A 15,976-nucleotide genomic window follows, 5' to 3' on the forward strand; every position below is an offset into this window, starting at 1 on the left:
GCGTTAGCGATTTGGACTGGTTGGTGGAAGGTAGTGAGGGCTGCACAAGGCGCTCTGTATTTCCACTGTAATGCTTCACAGACCCACGACAAAGCTCACTTTTCTCACATATATATGTAAGCAAGAGGTTTAAGGAAAACAGCAACAAATGATTTGCTGAAGCACCCCAGAAAGTGACTCAGCCTTTATTTGTCGCTGGATTTTGCTTTGTTCCCTAGCTTCCTTAATTCCAATTTCTCAATTCTTGCTTTCGGAAGCAGCTGTCGGTAAGGCCATTCAAAACCTGAAATGCGTTAGCAGCGTGTATTGCATTTTCTTTCAGGGGTATTGTTATCAGTTTTCTCTCTTCCTTGCACTTCGCTCTTTTTCTAACGTCCCCACTTGCACATTGCAAAATAACAACACACTTATGTTTATTCGAAGTTTTAGCTACACGGAAGTGTAACTGCCTTACGCGTCAAGGCACAGTTTTCGACCTTGTACTGCCGTGATGGACTTGCTGATTGCAGGTAATGTTTTTTCCTTGGCACAGAAGCGTAAATATTAACAGGGATGATAACTTAAAACCATGCAACCACAAATTCTGCAGAGGCAACCACAACAAAAGTGTAGTGGACCATTTATCGCACGTAGGGACAAGTTTAAACAATTTCTTTACCAAAAATCAGTCGAATAATACATTTCTAGCTAGTTAGGTGCTTGTTTAGGATGGAGAACAGGGAAAAACCACGCATAGGACACAGAAAAAAAAAAGTTAGGAAGAGGGCAGGCAGATGGTTTTCTGAGACTCACAAAGTGAACAAGGGAGGGGAGAGCCTCAGGGTGCTTGCCAACGTTCCCACAAGAATACTTGTCTTCGCCCAGACGAAGACAAGTCCTCTTGCCGAAACGTTGACGAGCTCCCTGAGGTGCAGGAATGTACAGAAAGCATCAAGACCAACGAGAAGAACAAAGCCAAGTAGCCAGACATTCGAAGGAGGAGAGAGAAAGAGAGTATAAACATTTATGTGTAAATTGGAGGGACCAGGCAGGAAAACTGGAATCACCCAGCTCCCGACAGGCAACGCAACTCCTTATCCAGAAGGGCTCTGGAAGGCGTACTGACACAGCCGTCGTTTAGGCTCGCGATTTTTGCGGCTTCAGTGATCTCCGGCGTGGTTTTGTCACCGTACCTGCGCAGTGCGCTTGTGTTACTGAACCTAGGTATGCCTAGGGGTTGTCGTATCGATGCTACATCTGATGCTATCAAAATCCAACGGTTCTCCTCGTAAGAGCCTCCTGGTTAGAGGGCACCAAAAAAAATGTGATTTAATCTTGAGTAAAGATGATCCCACTTGCACATCTGCGGTGTTTCCCATGCCCTTTGCCACTGTATAGGCGTCTCTTATTTATTTACTCTTCATATCGGAACCCTTCATCTCCGGGCCCTCCCTCTCCCCGGCCTGTGCCGCTCACTGCGCGTGTCCCGACCGCGTACGAGCAGACCTGAGAGGGGGGGCAGTCCGGCCTCCGCCTCGCGCGCTATCTTTCGCCGATTTGTCGTGGCGCTGCTCCTCGTTGGGTGGAGTCGCACTGGGCGTCGTCTCCTCTTGCAGCAACTCTCCCTCTCTTTCCTCCTCTCCGCCCGCCGGCGCTTGCTGTTCGCACACCGTGTCGCCTCCCGCCTGCCTGCTTCGTCTTCAGGTACCTCCATGTGCACTCGTGTCTGTGTGTGTTCTTCGCGAGCGTGCGTGAGCTTACGTATGTCTGTCTGTCTGACTTTGCACACGTCCCTTCTGCACATGCGAGCTATCGCGCTTGAGTGAAAGAGAGAGAGAGAGAGAGACGAGAGAAAGCTCGCACGAACGAATAAGCTTCACAAACTCGGCAGAAAACTTGAAAGAAGAATCTTAGAAAGAAGCACTTGAGCACCCCTCCCCGATGCGTCTGGCTTCTTGCGAGTTGCGCGCGGCCGCGTATATATGCATAATGATGGGGTTCCTTTTTGCTGCTCAGACATTTCGCTTTTAGGCGGAATTCCTCCGTCCCCGAAGGGGCTGGCTGCGTATGACTGCGGAGCTGTGTGTGTGCGTGCGCATGCGTGTGTGTTCGGCCCTACGCGGTAGCGACGAAGTGGGCGGTCGCCTGAGTCTGCCGTCCCAGAGTCTCGGGATGAGCACGCCATAATTCTTCGCCACAGCCTTCTTGTAACTTCTATTTTTTTTTTGTAAATGAAGTTATCGTTTTATAATTTGTGGCCGCATTTCGTAATTGGTCTATATTGGGAATAAACCAATTATAATTGGTCGCCATATTTCTTAGCCAGTGTCAAGCATTATTTACACAAGTCATGCCTGACATACATGCACTTCGTTTATTAATTTACAAAGTTGCGTGCACTGTATTTCTTTCCATTTTCACCTCCGCCGTGAAACTATTACGTTGTAAAGGCAATTAGGTTCGGAGAATATATGCGGCTGCAAGTGACATTCTTTTATGTCATCTGAAGAGCAATGTAACATACTGCTTGGCAATAGTGGAAGAGTGCAGTGGGGCTTCGCACCCAGGAAATCTGCGCGAACAAAAAAGTTTCGTTAAGGTGAACATTTCGTTATCGCGAAGATAGGCTCTTTTTGGCCGCAGGAGGCATTCTGCTGACTAAATGTCATGTTCGTGTATGACACGTCACGTAACGTCTAGCTGTAGAGAAGACAAAGCTTCTGTGGCCAGTAGCTTCTTGGACTGCGAAATTCTTTTTTTTTCTCACTATTCGCGGTCACTTGCACCTACGCATCCTAAAAGAATCAGCATGCATGCATGATATTTTAAACCGTAGATTTGCAGGCGCGCGTTCTTCTGTTCTGTACGCGCGCGAAAATGCGAGAATATTTGTGAGGACGGGTAGGATCACAGTGAAAAGCCTCCGTTCCTGGCTCTTCTGTGAAACATTGGATCATTGTTGTGGTTTTGAACGCGTAAGAGAGCGGTTCAAATAAGCTTTCTCGTTTTTTTTTTTAGTGCGGGAGCACTACTGAGGGCATTTTTCGATTTCTGGCATACGCATGTACATACGTACAGTCTTTGTCAAAAATATACAGCCCAACGGGTTTGCTTCCAACCCGTTTAGCGTGGCTCTTAAGCGCATTTGACAGGCCTAAGCTTGGGAGGCTAGAAGACTTGAGTTCCTCCCGCCTTCGTGAGATTAGGGTCTCTGAGTATGCAAGAGAAGCCGCGCAGCAGGGCTCAGAAGCATACCCCTTGGGCTGTACACATTTAATAAAGACAGTACTTCCCTGAGGCCTGCTTTGTAGCAGACGGCCCGTCTGCCCACAGGGTTGTGGGATGTGGAGCGCCTGCCACATGGTAGGTGGCCCAAATTAGGCGAAAGGTGTGTGCACCTGGCAGACCTTCACCTGGGTGAATGCCTTTGGGCATTTACCCATAACAGGCCTTTACCCATTAGTCTTCAGGATAAAGGCTTTATGGTGAAGGCCTTCATGGTAGATGCCTTCCGTGTAAAGGGCTTTAGTTAGAAGGGCTTTAGATGAAATGCCTTTAGCACGTGAGAACCTTAAGTGCCCACCCGAAATAGTTCTACCGCATGCTATTCCGCGCTTAGCCATGCTAAGCCGTCTGCTTTATTTTTTAAGGAGCATTAACAACATGCAAATTACTTATAATTTACCCTTTGGGTGAGTAACCTGTTAGGTTACATTCTGGATTGCTTGTATGTAAACGTCGCTTTATGAACCACAAACTCAAAATCAATTTTCCTCTCGTCATTTTTCCCCTCCTTAACCAGCAATCACCTGCGCCCAGATCATTTACCATTTCTTTAGGGATGTACATTACATTTTAAGTTGAATTCTTGGATTTTTTGGAGCCATATTGGCTGTTTAAGAAGTTTTGAGGCGAGCCGGGAGGCTAAACCAGAAGTTGATGCACAGCCCCGTTGCTCATGCGCAGAACACATTCACGCGTCGGCGAATGTCGGCTATGAGTTCATGCTGCTAAGTACTACTGCAAAAGTATAAGCTGCTCCATCGTCTTTGCTGGTGTCGGCGGTGATTACTCGAAGGCAACTTATTTCTTACCCGTTAATTACCAGTCGCTCTCGCTGTCAGCGCTACTGTCGCAAGGCAGCCCAATATTTTGATTCTTTTGTAATTTCGAAACTAGCGGTATAACCATGTGCATGGTGCAAATGAGGCAGTATGGGCCTGGCTCCATGGAATGAAGCTGTATCTGTGGCAAAAGAAAAGTGGTAGGGTTTTAACGGAGTTGTACCGAGTAGGCTTGCGAAAGCATGTGCACCGCAGATGGAGGCTGATGAAGACGACGATGTGCAATTCACAGCGCGAAAGTTTAACACGGGAAGTGATCGGCTGCGGCGTTAAAATGGTGCTCTCGTGCAGTGGCCAGCGAAGCTGATCTACTCGCGCCGCCACGAGTTCGACATTCAGTAGTGGCAGTATTTTTTATATTTATTTTATTTCTTCATTGGTCAAGGTCGCCCTCATGGTCAAGCTTTGCGCAAACTCATTGAGCCGCTTAGACCTCGTAAAGTAGTGCTTTCGTTCTGAAAGAAGAACCGGATCAAAGCTCTCGTCCTAATAATAATAATAATAATAATAATAATAATTGGATTTTTGGGGAAAGGAAATGGCGTAGTACTGTCTCATATATCGTTGGACACCTGAACCGCACCGTAAGGGAAGGGTAAAGGAGGGAGTGAAAGAATAAAGGAAGAATGAGATGCCGTAGTGGAGGGCTCCGGAATAATTTCGACCACGTGGGGATCTTTAACGTGCAGTGACATCGCACAGCACACGGGCGCCTTAGCGTTTTGCCTCCATAAAAACGCAGCCGCCGCGGTCGGACTCGAACCCGGGAACTCCGGATCAGTAGTCGAGCGCCCTAACCACTGAGCCACCGCGGCGGGACACTTTGCAATGTTCGACTTCGTCTTTTTCCGTGGTACAGCGAAATACACTTCCTGTCAAAAGTATACGACCCAAGGGGTTGCTTGTGAGGCCTGAGCAGCATGCCTCGTTATGCACCCTCAGCGACTGTAATCTCTCAAAAGAGGAATGGCTTTGCGTCCTTAATCCTCCCAAGATTTCTACTGCCTGATACGCCAGGGAGCCACGCGCAGCAGCTTAGGAGCAAACCCCTTGGGCTGTACACTTTTGACTGAGGCTGTACATATTTGTATAGCACGCAGGACTCGACTCTCGTTGTACGGTGAATGAAGTGTCACCCTGCCTTCACCGTGTTACGGTAGCGGTGCCGCTTGGGTTCGTACTGCAATGGCAGGCTTAGAATTCTGTGACGTACCATTTTTGAACTCATATACATGCACAACAAAGGTTCAAAATGAGCACGCGTATAGCTTAATAACGCCATCTGCTTGTTCTGCTGACATTTCATTGCACATTAATGAACCCCATGCAGTTGCTCGAAATTAATACGGCGTCCTGCGCTACGGAGTCAAGTCCAGGGTTCTTGGATATCAGTTTTAATTGTGAGGCAGACGTGAAATATTTTAAGATACTGTTAAGGAAATATTGAAATTAATAGTTCATCATTCAGATGCATAGCAAAATCTTCCGTTTAATGTTGGTCCATCACCTGCATAGAGTAGTTAAGACTGTCATATAAAACCAATGGGGAACGTTTTTTGATGATAGCAAAAACGTTAACAGCTAACAGCAAAAAAAATGCAAGTCTGCCGTGGGGAGATATGGGGATATATTGACTGTTACAGTGCAATCTTACGATATAATAAAAAACTGCGTTAGACCGCCACGGTGGCTCAGTGGTTATGGCGCTCGGCTGCTGACCCGAAAGACGCGGGTTCGATACCGGCCGCGGTGATCGAATTTCGATGGAGGCGAAATTCTAGAGGCCCGTGCACTGTGCGATGTCAGTACACTTAAAGAACCCGAGGTGGTCAAAATTTCCGGAGCCCTCCACTACGGCGTCCCTCGTAGCCTGAGTCGCCTTGTGACGTTAAACCCCATAAACCAAACAAAACCATACCAAAAAACTTGCGTTCACAAACAACTTGCCGTTGAAAACTGAGGTTGTCCAGAATTTCCGGGTATGAGAGTGCCTCAAAACGCACTCTAGTTTTCTCGCCTAGAAACACACAGAGTCCGTGGAGAGATGCCCGAATCTAGTATGCATAACTGAACGAAAGCACTAATATGGAAGCGCAGACGCACATACCGTGGAAGGCATTCTGACTTCATATATATATATATATATATATATATGTGTGTGTGTGTGTGTGTGTGTGTGTGTGTGTGTGTGTGTGTGTGTGTGTGTGTGTGTGTGTGTGTGTGTGTGTGTGTGTGTGTGTGTGTGTGTGTGTGTGTGTGTGTGTGTGTGTGTGTGTGTGTGTGTGTGCGTGCGTGCGTGCGTGCGTGCGTGCGTGCGTGCGTGCGTGCGTGCGTGCGTGCGTGCGTGCGTGCGTGCGTGCGTGCGTGCGTGCGTGTGTGCGTGCGTGCGTGTGTGTGTGCGTGTGTGTGTGTGTGTGTGTGTGTGTGTGTGTGTGTGTGTGTGTGTGTGTGTGTGTGTGTGTGTGTGTGTGTGTGTGTGTGTGTGTGTGTGTGTGTGTGTGTGGAGAGAGAGGAATTTAGCGTGATTATGCCAAATGCTCATTAGGTGTGCTTGCACTTCGGTTTTGATTTTGGTTTCGGTCCGAGGGTGGCGGTCTAAGAGGGAAATGCGATAGCGGTGTGTTCTGGATCCACTGCGCACGTATGGAAATTGAAGAAGACGACGACACCCAAGGCGCAGCGCGAGAGACTGGCAGTAAAACACGCGAAGTGTTCGGCGGCGGCGATGACGTAGTGGTCTAGTGCAGTGGACAGAGAAGGGGATCTTTTCGCGCCGTTGTGGATTCGAAACCCACACGCGGCCATAGTGTGTTTTGGCGTGCAAGTGTGTCGCATAGCTGGCCACAACCCGCGGGCAGGCTTTCACCCCCCATCATGCCAGGTGGACCACCCGCCGGAGCCTTCGCACAAACATCGGCGAAGTCTGAGATTGGGGTTCTTAGAGCTAGCGCACTAAAACGCTGCGCTGCATAGAATTCCGTGTTAGTGTGTTCGCACCGAATCTTCGGTCTCTATAGTTTACACTGCTATAAAGGGTGAGCTCAGAAATAACCGATGCCTTTGCGTCTCAACAAAGCCGTCTTAAACCTTGTGGAGCAGTTATGGATTATTCTGCCATCGCTTCATATTTTTCTTTTTTTTTTACGAGAGGTTTCAGGTGACTTCGAAGACTGTGATCTGAGCACGCATTCAGCAGCGGGCTTGTTAATAAGCTTTGCGTCCTGTTGGGTAACTTTTATTTAAGTAATTTAACAAAAGGTGTTGCATTCAAATGAAATGTTGCGATATCTTCATCCGTAGAAGCACAATCTTTTTTATATATACCCAACGAGCGCCGCTGCTGCTTCCGCCACCGCTACACCATACTCTGCGTGCTGTCGTAGATGAATGAGGGCGTAGTGCAGAGTATATCAAGGCGAATACCCTACGGTGGCGTAAATTTGAATCAGCGCAATAGTTAGTCGTTAGCGTCTACATGATGAATAGACATCACCTTAATTGAACTACACGCCAACTTTAGTGCTTCCCTTAAATCTATTGGGATAACGGGGCTCGCGCTTCGTGTTGTGGATCAATTTAGCCTCGCCCGGTTATCGGCAAGCCGTCCTGGTTAGCTTATTTTGCCAAACGACAGCCCGTGCTTGAGGTGGTCGCGGGATCGAACCCCGGGCCAGGGAGAATCTTTGTAGCAGTGTGACTGCGTTCAGACAGATACTAATATCCACCTGATGACAGTATCTGCAGAACGCCAATGCCCCTTAAAATGAATACCCGCCGCGGTGGCTCAGTGGCTAGGGCGCTCGACTACTGATCCGGAGTTCCCGGGTTCGAACCCGACCGCGGCGGCTGCGTTTTTATGGAGGCAGAACGCTAAGGCGCCCGTGTGCTGCGCGATGCCAGTGCACGTTAAAGATCCCCAGGTGGTCGAAATTATTCCGGAGCCCTCCACTACGGCACCTCTCACTTCCTTTCTTCTTTCACTCCCTCCTTTATCCCTTCCCTTACGGCGCGGTTCAGGTGTCCAACGATATATGAGACAGATACTGCGCCATTTCCTTTCCCCCAAAAAACAATTATTATTATTATTATTATTATTATTATTATTATTATTATTATTATTATTATTATTATTATTATTATTATTATTATTATTATTATTAAAATGAAGGCGACTGTTCTGTCTGATTGCGAGCGCATTTCACCGTTGGAACCGCCAGCGGCCGTCATCATCTATCATAAGGGCAAGCCGGGACAGTGGTACTCCGGGGCCGCAAGGCCATCAACCTTTCTGGGGGCTATAGGAAAAAGATACGTTCCTCTGGAAGACAGGACATTCGGTACTTTGACATGAGTGTGGATTATTTGGCATTAAATCACTTAATAAAACAATAACTTCTAAAGAGGAAAAACTGGGCATTCTTAGTAAGAAAGCCGCTGCCTTTAAGTGCAAACTAGTCTCATAGTGAGTTTGACAGCGAATCAGGTGAAATTAAAACAGAAAGAGCAATGCGCCATGCTTTCGCCGCGCGGCACAACTATGAAAATTTTTGTTCAACTTATACGAACAACAGTGTCATTCATTTCGAGCACAGAAAAGGCTGGAGCCTCCTAGGCAAAACATGCATTTCAAAATGGAAGCAAACTCGAAGATTTCTATGCAACTGATTGTTTAAGCCGAAGATAGGCTTCTATAGGACTGCACAGAGGCCGTCACCAGATGGCGCTGGCGGGTAATCATCATCATCAACGTCAGGTGCTGTCGTGTATGCCCCTTAAAAATAACACCACGAATTATAGGCTGTGATTTCGGGCGTGTGACTATGGCAACAGCGGGCATAGAGAATGATGTGAGAAGCGTATGACTGTGCAGTTTTGCACAATTTCAAGTTCAGTAAGCAAGTTATTCACGCGGTGTTCACTAGTCCTAATCCGTGCAGCGAAAGGTGTTAGTCAAACGCATGGGATTTCTTTGAACTGCGTCTGCGTCGAAATCCGCTCCAAACACAAGAACGACGCTCCTCCTGCGCTTCAGATGCACTTTAGTAAACAAGCATAAACTAGAAGAATCCTATTTGAAAATGATCACATTAAGTATTAAGTATATTAGTTATTATATTTGGCTTCATTTTATAGACATTATACAGCAACAGGAACGTGCTGCACGAAAAACCACGACAACCACGAAAAAAAAAAACACGACTATGTTTTATACTTTAAAGAAGATCGAAAGTAGTTGTCCTCGAACTTTTTTTTAGCTACTATTTTATACTATTTTATACTCATACTATACTATTTTACACTCACGAAAATGAGTGCCTAGATTCATTTGTGATTGATAGTCGTGGACGAGCGATTGAAAATCTAGACCGAGATTAACGAACAGTCATTGCAAACATCACAATGAAAAGAAATGTAGCACCAGTATTGAATAACAATACAAAAGCGGCATGCAGTGCAACCTCTTCCTTGCTTTTTCATTGATCAGTGTTATACCTATACATAGAAGGAATGACAGCACCCAAGGAACGCTATATTGGTCTCCACTTGTTCCTGGAGCTCTGACTTTTCAGTTCTTCCTGCTCGACCATGAAAACAGCATGCGGCACCCCCAAGTGCAGAATTAAGTTCCCTAGACAGCGTGTATTATTGCGTCTTCTCGAAGTCATACCAGCTGACTGCATAAACATCGTTGCACGCTGTTCAGGTCTTAACTGACCGCTGATCACACGCGCAAACTTAACATTCGCCACTTATATTTCTGGGGTCACATCAGTATACGAACCTAACGCAGTCCTTTCTGACCCTGCCCGTAACCGTGCACTCAAATAAAGCGCCACTAATTTACCAAACCCTGCCACACTTTGGGAGACAGACTTCGCAAAGGTCAAGGCCGCGGCAGCATACATGCTGCGCACACAATTATCTATTCCCTCGAGGAAAGTACCACATCTCCCCCAGGCAGTCACGATTCGGAAGCGTATCACTCACCTTGTTTGCGCAATCACAGTTTCTCAAAGCATCCATCGTGTTCTATCACCCCGGAAACACACAACTGGCCACGCACTATAACACACTACCAACAGCCGGCGGGGGCGCCACAGCCGATGCAGGGGGCCTCCATCATCCACCAGCGAGACTTCGCACACCATCCATCTCTGCGGAAGCTTGGATAGCGTGAGTATGGAGCTATACTCGCCACAGCCGCGAGCACGTGAGCGAGCGAGCGAGTGCACGGCCGAAGCACCAGCCATAAAAGCTGCAGCGTCTGCTCTGGGCGGCCGGGTCGGCGCAGAAGCGTTACATGGCGAGCTTAATAATTTATAAATTGACTGCAGTGAGGGGAACGAGCAGAAAGGCGGGCTCTCCACACACACACCCAGCGCACGCCGCTGCCACGCACATTCATGCGGAGGCTGCGTCGGTGCCCCCGGGCAGCACGTCCGAATTGGAGATTTTTTCTCTTGAATAATGCCCCGGATTCCGATATTATTCAAACGCCGAACGGGCACTTGATGAGTGTGCGCGCGCATGGCGCCAGGGCGCGCGCGCTCTGCTATCGGATTGCATATGCAACGGTTTTATGATACGCGCGTTCCTCGTGCAGGCGAGCGAGCTCTGTGTGCGTCTGTGTCCTGCGTGTGTAGCGGGATGATGGCGATGCCGCTTTGACTGCCGCCTCTCTCGTGGAGCGAGTTTCGCGGTGAGGGGACTGGTGGGGAGAGTTTGTGTGGGACGCCGGCGCGTACTTTTAAGTGGCCTGATATCCATCTGTGCACTCCTCTTCTTGCAGCCTCGGCTGTTTTGCGATGTGCGAACGTGTAATGAAGCGCGCTGCGTGCCTGGAGTCGCGTCTCTTTTCATTGCGAAGTATACTGCGGCGTTAACTTTCCGCTAGCTAAGGACAAACACGCGCTCACTTACGTGGGCATGCTAGCGTGGGCATGCAAGCAAATTATACGGATATACATTCTCGTTTAGCAGTTTATATGACGAAGTTTAGTTTGACGAAAACGCTCTAAATTTAATTGCGATCAGTGCAGCCGGCTATGGAAAAGGAATTGGATGCGTGTTACTTTGAGAAACAGAAAGAGAGCAAAATTGGTTAAGCAACAGACACAGGTTAACGATATTCTATGGCAAAATTAATATGATGAAATGTACATTGGCTGGCGATGTAATGTGGAGAGCAGATAAAGAATGGTTCCTTAGGGGAGAGGAATGCATTCTTCCTGCAATAGACCTAGATGAGATAGTTGTGATGATAATTATGATGATTATGATGATTATGATGATGTGATAAAAATGGTGTCAGGTGGGCTTTTATAAGTGAGCGGTTGATGTTTGGTTATTCCAGTGACTTATCTGCCCGGGAAACGTCGAAAAGTTTTGGATTTTTTAGCGTCTCTAAGGGTGATGTGCACCGAAGAAGCTTAATAGTACAGCATCGTCTTGCAGACCCTTGGAGATGTCTTTCGAAAAGAAGATCAGGTCAAGGATTAGAAAAGAGACAAAGCTTTGTGTTGCAGGTTATTCTAATACCGAGATGCGCTTACGTTATAGTGTCCTTAAAAGAAAACTTTCGACAGAGGTATGTCTGGTTGGGAGATGGAAGTTAGTTTAGGTTAGAAATCAACGCCAACCAAAAACTGAAAAACAAAAACACGCCGTTTGGGAACCTACTCGGTTCCTTCATCAGGTGTGATGGCGGGCGGGTTATCAAACAAATGAACAAAGTTCGAAGCGCTGTGGCGGAACGCTGCGAAGCATGTGACCACAAGATCGACTTCGAGGGGACCATTGTGCTTGACATTGAGCCGCGCCCGCGCAGAAGGCTTTTACTTGAGTGATTGCATATTCAACAGACTCGGGGAAATGCTAAGCGCTCCCTAGGAATCCTTCTCACCTCTTACATTCGCAGCCTGCGGCCAAGTGGCCCGACGGCTCACTCAGCGAAGGCTTAAAAGGGCAAACTGCAACTGGGCCGCAGTCACGCCTGATGAAGGAACCGAGTAGCATCGTGTTTTTTTTTCAGTTTTTGGTAGTTGTTATTTTCTAACTTAAATTAAATATAGTGTCCTTTACTACAATATGACAAGGCCTGACTCGGCGGACGCCCGTAAGCCCATACTACAGCTGAAGCGCAGAACACGCGAATACGGGTATAATTATAGAGGTCAATAATTCATCTCCACGCACTTTTTTGTCATAGATTAATTAGTTTTTAAGTAGAAATGTATGTTGTTATTATCCATGTGTACCTAACTTGCAAAAGTGGCCTGAACTAGCTTGACTTTGGTATTTACTGAAGAAATTCTGATGGATGGCGCGCGCCGATGAAGCCAACAAATGATAACGTCAGATACTGTTTAGAAACGCCTGAAGCTGACATTCAGCAATAATCCACTAACCTTTTGCAACAACGGTTTCGTTGGTTCCAGTTTACTGCGCAACGATTATAAGCACCCACTGCTGGTTGAGGCCACAGCAAAAACAACGCATACACTGCACATCCCGAAGGCCGGGGCGGAAGCAATAGCTCTCGAAACAGTTTAGGCGTGATTTTTCGGCGCCTGGTGCGCGTCAGATTTATGGAGGCGCCGCTATCGCGCACCGGTTCTTCCCAAGATCGGCCGAAGCCGATTGCGCGACACCCGCTGATGTACGACGTCCGCGAGTTGAAACGCGCCCTCTCTCGAGCGCCCGTGCGCAGACACGGTGCCCTGACTTCCCCCGCACCGCGGACCTGCAGGGCTAGCTGTGCGGATGAACTAGATTCCCCAGGGCGCCCGGGCTGGCGGAAACGCTACGTATGTGTGTACCTGTGCCACGACACTCGCAGCGGGAAAAGTGCATCCCGCCGGCACATCGCTCTCTTTCACTCTCTCTCTTTCTCTCTCTCTCTCTCTCTCTCTCTGTCAGGCTTTCTCTGGCCTGCGAACGGCATGGGGCACCGGCGACGACACTGCCAGGCGACCCGCGGAGCGCTCTCGGCGACACGGAATTCGCGCCTCTACACCGAATTTCCGTTTCCAGCCCGGCCTCTGTGAACGGGGTGGTGGCGGAGGTAGTGGCGCTATGTTTAGACTGCGACACCGCGACGGGGGAGTTCTCTCGCGGTCCCGCATGTCGAGAGTGTTGCGGTTTGGCATTAAAGCGCAGTTGCAAGGCCGGCCTCCATCCTAAGCGACTTGGTTTAATGTCCGCGTTTTGAGCATTCGCGTCAAACTTGGGCGAACATGGTCCTGAAGCTACGCAGAGAAAGGCGCCGAAAGTGAAGATGAAGGTGAAGACGAAACTGCAGTCGAAACTGGAACTTTAAAAATTTTTCAGCTTGCGTTTCGTTCCAGACATGTATCAATTAGACCAAATCTCTACTCTTCTGTACAATTTGGTAGCAAACGCGATTGCTTGAAATGTTGAATTCTCGCACTTTTTGGCCTACTGTATACGGATGCTAACGTCGCGATCATTAAAGATGAGACTTTGAGTCAGTGCATCTTCAAATGCGAAATTGTACGCTGTCATAACTCTTCTGTTTTTGTTATGGACGCATGCAAAGACAATAACTCATGTTGTGAAAATTAGTTTACTCTGCGCTGTGTAGTACTCTAAAAAAAAAATTGAACTTACTGAAGGTAAGGGTAAACTGCCGAAAGGGTTAAGACAAGAGAAAGAAACACACACGAGACTTACTAACGCTTACTAGCCCTTTGTTCCACTGCGTTAGTAAGTCGTGTGTGTTCCTTTTTCTTGTCTTAAACCTTTTACGCAATTTACCCTTATCATTCAGTATGAACCAACTAGCCCGACAAATTTTAGTGCTGAAGATGTGTACTAACCTCGAGTCCTTCTCACTGTCTTGTTTCTGCCTGTTTGCTAGGCTGTAAACATTTTACTGAGAATGAAGTCACCTTGACTTTCTGCTTGTTCCAATGACTTGTTGTTATTACTTTTTAACAACCCTTTGTTTCACTCCTGAAAAAAAAAAAACGTTGCCGAATATTGATAACACAAGCAATACTGCGAATTGCATGGTTCTGTAAGCAAATGCGTTTGCCGCTTTACGACCGCCATTTCGGTTAGTGTTCCTGCAATAATAAGTTCATAACTAACAGAGACAGCACAGTTTAAGTGGTAATATACACTGGTTCTTGAGGGGGAACGGAGGGCCAGATATACATAAAGGATATAAAATCAAGGAAATATTTATTATCTGCCTGTATAGCGAGCATAATGCAGTTATACTACCTACCTCATTAACTGGGTTGGTATAGAGCGACTGCCCTGGTGAAGCGGTGGTCCCGGGTTCGAACGCCGGACCAGGACACATTTTATTTTTAGTGCGAAGTTTGTGTGGACACTCTATAGCTTTCTTTTGTAGCCGTATGGCTGCGCTTGTGTGGATGCCAATGAGTAATTACTTACTTATTGTAATTTCTTTGTGAATTCTTAATGATTTTTTTGCTAGAAACTGCTGCTAACACGACGGTTGCTAAGTGCATGATGCATCAATTCAGTTAACGTTGTGGCACGCGCTTACGATCTTTTAAGCAGCGAATTAAACGACATTTCATTTAGAGCGATAAACATAGTGGAACGAGCGGTGGGCATATTTGAAAGTGCACACAGGGCGCCACTTTTTCCACAAGTGTGTACTATTAATTAAAGGGACACAGGGTAGAAGTAGGAGTTGGTCTGTGTACCGCATTCTTTTCACAAAGGGACCACTTTCGCCGAAAACGGAGCCTATATAAGGTAGAGAAGACAAAAAAAAAACGAAACACAGGTGTCGCCCTCAGCGCCTGATTTCGCATTTAAGATGCGTGCACCGCGGGTTTGAAACTCAGTCGCGGAAATAATTATTAGTGCGAAATCACTCTTCCATGGGTAAACCAGCGAGCAAGATCTTGCGATGTTTGTGTGCTTGCTGTGTTTGTGGATTTGTGTGAAGTGAATTAAAGAAATACAAATGAATCAAATAAATATCCGCGACTGGGATTCAAACCCGCGGTTGCGCGAACAGATAACATTGCTGGCCATTGCACGAGAGCACTTTAGGCTATCTCCGCAGTCGAACACGCCTCGTGTAAACTTCAACACATGCACTCACGCGCTGTGCATTGAACATGGTGTTCTTCATCAAATACTACAATCAAACTAATGTTCACGCTTTGAGCTAGGCGGCGGTAGTGAGAGAAAGGTACGTGTTGCATGCATTGGCATGGACAACTCTCGTATTTGAAAGAGCGTTGGGAAGGGACACAGTGAGGAGACAACACAAACGCTGACTGTCACTCTGTCACTAGCGCTCGTGGTGTCCCCTTACTGTGTCCCACCCTTGCGATGTTTCAAATATGATCGGCAACCATCAAGCCCAATTCACAACACTTGTGTGGACAACGTTGCGGCAGAAACACGGCACTAGAGCAGTACGCATTGGTGTTGACAGCATTTGCAGAAACGCGGCAGTGCAGCACAGGCCGCCTGCGTACATTGGGTAAATTGGCATTGACGATTAATTGCTTGAAGGCGCGCATAACTGTCACCCCTCGTCAGTGGACCCCTCAGTCGCGCTTTCAGGTACGTGCGGGTAGTGTCCGCCTGCAAAAAAAAAAGCTGTTCGTTCGCACACTATTTGGGGCTTAGCAATGCTAAACCCCCCGGCCTTTTTTTTAATTTCTGCATGGGCTGTTGCTATACTAGGTTTTCCCAGGGTCACCCTCCCTTTGAATGCAGCTGGCGCAACACTCCTCCGAACTAACCCGAGCTTACCCGAGTTACCCAGAGGCTTCACATAAGATTCTTGGTTGGGACCGTGTTAAGCAGTGTTTTCTAACTAGTATCAATCAAAGTGTTGAACGTTAATAGCATGC

The 15,976-nt window shown here is 47.4% G+C and overlaps 1 long non-coding RNA gene across 1 annotated transcript in view; it reads right to left on the reverse strand.

Moving 5' to 3' along the window:
- The window catches only part of LOC144097023 (uncharacterized), a 63,000-nt gene extending 52,497 nt beyond the window's left edge, over positions 1-10,503 (reverse strand). The window contains exon 1 of the long non-coding RNA XR_013306890.1: positions 10,092-10,503. This is a non-coding gene — a long non-coding RNA (uncharacterized LOC144097023). The remainder of the gene's footprint in view (positions 1-10,091) is intronic.
- Between the last annotated feature and the right edge of the window lie 5,473 nt (positions 10,504-15,976).

The sequence above is a fragment of the Amblyomma americanum genome, chromosome 7, assembly GCF_052857255.1.
Source record: "Amblyomma americanum isolate KBUSLIRL-KWMA chromosome 7, ASM5285725v1, whole genome shotgun sequence".
Taxonomy (NCBI): domain Eukaryota; kingdom Metazoa; phylum Arthropoda; class Arachnida; order Ixodida; family Ixodidae; genus Amblyomma; species Amblyomma americanum.